Source organism: Protopterus annectens, chromosome 1.part1 (assembly GCF_019279795.1).
Source record: "Protopterus annectens isolate FY-2018-M chromosome 1.part1, PAN1.0, whole genome shotgun sequence".
Classification (NCBI taxonomy): domain Eukaryota; kingdom Metazoa; phylum Chordata; order Ceratodontiformes; family Protopteridae; genus Protopterus; species Protopterus annectens.
In genome coordinates, this window is record NC_056726.1 from 378,037,262 (window position 1) to 378,040,740 (window position 3,479).

Below are 3,479 nucleotides of genomic sequence, written 5' to 3' on the forward strand. Positions count from 1 at the left end.
CAGGAAGTAAACTTCTTTAAATACACTATACATTCAAGCTGTGCCCACCTTACTGACGTGGTCAGTCACAGGGCACCTACATCATAACAGTCTACAATATTCTATTCATAAAAAGTGTTGAGGTTATACTTTTTAAAAACTTTCCCATGAGAATAATACAGCCTTGCAAGGCACCTGGTCAATTACAATGTCTTCCTGTAAATGTTGCTTCTTCCAAGGTTTCAGGCCAGTTCGAATACAATAGTCAGTTCATCTCTTAATACATTCCTTTGTCTCTCTGGTAAGCAGCTGCACTCTATCTTTGATAGTGTTCACAAGGCCATCCTTCTCGGTGGAAGGAAGAAAGATATACATGCATACATATTTATTTCTCTCTAACCCAGCAGATAATAATTGCTGAAAGACATAAGCCTGCTGAGCTGGCTACTGCCAGGGTCAGAGGTTAACCACACTGCAGCTAAGTTTCAAGCAATTACATGCAAGATCATTTCTACTGCCATATTGTTAAATAGAATCAAATGCATTACATATTATACTGTTTCTAAACTTGCACTACATATATGTTTAAGTACATATTTTTCTAACAGTTTATATATGTTTAAGTACATATTTTTCTAACAGGGACAAACAGGGACAGATTTTAAATATTGCTCTTACAAACTTAGAAAGTTGATAGAATAATAGGTTTTGTATTAACATTAATTTTCTGAAGGATGTAGAGTCTTAAACTCAAATATTTGTCATTATTTAATGACTTCAATTCCCAGTTATTTGCCAGACAGGTGCAGAGTTTAGGAGGCACACACTAAAAATATGAAGCAAAAATCTGGACATTCTGCAAAAATCTGTACAGTTGAGAGGCATCTGTCTATTCCTTTGCCCCATCTATGTTTTGAAATTAATCACAATATTTTAATGATTTGGACTGTAAATAAATATCATTTTGTTAAGAGAATCTCAGGATGATCGTGACTATAATTTTATTTTTGTGATCAATACAATTTTCTTTAAATTTCCATGATAAAGTGATTGAATGTTATTTTTGTCCCATTTAACTCTTTCTGAAATTGCTCCTCTAGTATAGAACACTGAAAATGAGAAATTCTCCTATTCAATCTAACTTTGAAGATAATTTCATAATGGCTTGTGTAAAGCTGTGCAAATGTATCAAAGAATGGCTGAACACCATTTATATCTCTCTAAACTGTCTTAATCTGATAGCTCTCTTATTGTCTTTGATTCTCTAGTTAACATTCTTTCTCAGCTTTCTTCTTTAACCCCCAGTACATACTTGTGTTATCTACACTTTGGTTTTCTTTCCTGTTTCATTTCTTAGGCTTCTGCCCCTTTATTCCCTATTTTCTTTACTTCTTTCTCTCTCTGACAGCAATTTACTTTTTGTTTCACAAATACTCTACAGTTACTGTTTTATCAAGTCATTTTGCCTAATCGGAAATCATAATCAATGAATACTCTCTTATACTGTGTGAGACAACGCCCTGTACCCATGAGTGATTATACTTTTATTTTCTGCACACTCCTTCTTGTGATTGAACAAGTGACTGAGTAGTGTTACTGGTGCAACAGGTAGCACCCTTGCCTTTGGTGCAGAAGGCAGTGGATTCTACTCCCATACCAGATAGACTACTGATACTGCAGTCCTGCTCTTCTGAGTGTGTCATCCTTCGTGGATGAGATGTTAAACTAAGGCCTGTCTGCTTGAGTTGGTGGTAGCTCAGGTGGATGTAAAAGATCCCATGGTACCTACTGAAAAGAGTAGGGGAAGTTCCCTGATATCCTGGCCGAATTTCCCCTAGTTGTATCAGTACCACCTCAGGTCTCTCCTGAAAAGAGGCTACTAGCCTAGTGGAACTAATCTGGTTAACAAAGAATAAATAAAAACAGCCGTTTATTTTTTCATCAGCTTTTCCTATTCATTTGGAGTGCACTTATTTTGATTTTCTGCTTCCTTTATTTTACCCTGTACCATATGTAGTATGCTATATGTTAACCTGTCATAGAGCTTGTAATCTAAGTTCTACTGTGATTGTATTTGCAATGTGCAGTGTATTTTGTTGTAACAACACACCAATACTTCTTGACTTAGTTAGTTGAAGTGGCCTGAGTCATGTTTGAAAATGGTCCCTGGACAAGTTCATTTATGTGGTTAGCAAATTAGCTAACTAACTAACTAATTACTTAAATAAATAAATATTTCTAATTGTCGGTACTGTGGTTTGTTGCAGTATTATCAGTGGAACTGTAAGCTTCACAAAGCAGTCTGAAACTCCATTTACCATTACAGTTCTGCTGAGAACAACACACTGGAATATGTTTATCTTGTAGAGCAGGACATTATATTTACTTAAAATTTGTTTCTGCCTTACCTTTTGTCATCATGGCAATAAACAGCTTTGTCATTATTACCTACCTATGTCATGCTCGAAAGACGGAGAATGTTATGCAGAGCTCTGGCAATTTGATTGCTAGAGTCCATATCACGATGCTTCTCTCTCTCCTCTTCATCTATACCTTAATATTTATTGTAGTGATTACATATACAGTATATGCACTGACTGTCAATGATGCTGCATATATAGTCCTTTCCTTTCTTTATATTTAGAGCTCATTTTACTATGACAGCAGGAACGTCACAGTTTAATAGTCATAAAGTCTTGAAACAGGAAGGACTCCAGTATGCCTTTACTATAGGATTTGCTGTAAGAGATTCTATAAGTGCCTGTGGTGGTGCAGTGGTGAGCATTGTCACCTCACAGCAAGAGGTTCTATGGTTCAATTCATGGCTGTGGTGCCTTCTGTGTGGAGTCTGCATGTCCTGTGGTTGCATGGGTTTCCTCCGGGTGCTCCGGTTTCCTCTCACACTCCAAAGATGTGCAGTAGGTCGATTGGACACTCTAAATTGGCTGTAGGTACAAGTGAGTGGTACGGATGAACTACAGTGGCAGGGCAAGCCACCCAGTGGTATAAACCTTGGGTCAATATGATTGTCACTGTGAAAGTGACACCCCGACCCCATGTGCAAAAATGGGATAAAGGGGTTGAGGGTGGATGGATTTTATAACTACCCACCTCTCCTGGGTATATGATACTGCCTGTGCATCTACTCTACTGATAGATGAACTACTACAGTGACCCTCCTCCAAAGAAGATAGTACAGTTGTGGATAGAATACTTACCATAGCTGCATATATTTGAAGGATGGTTTCTGTAACAATAGCGATAACCTCCAACCATCATTTTGGATGATTGTATACAGATAATTAAAAGTGTGTTTCGTTTTCCAAACTTGCTTGTTCATTGTTTTCATTTTAAAAGTTTTCTAGTTCCATATGGCTTGTAGTGTTAGTCACAGTTTTCTTATTTGGCTATGTGGCTTGCACAACATAAGAAACACTGCTATAAAACAATTGTATAAGAATTCTTCATACACCTTGCAAAGGTTCCTTGGCATGCAGATA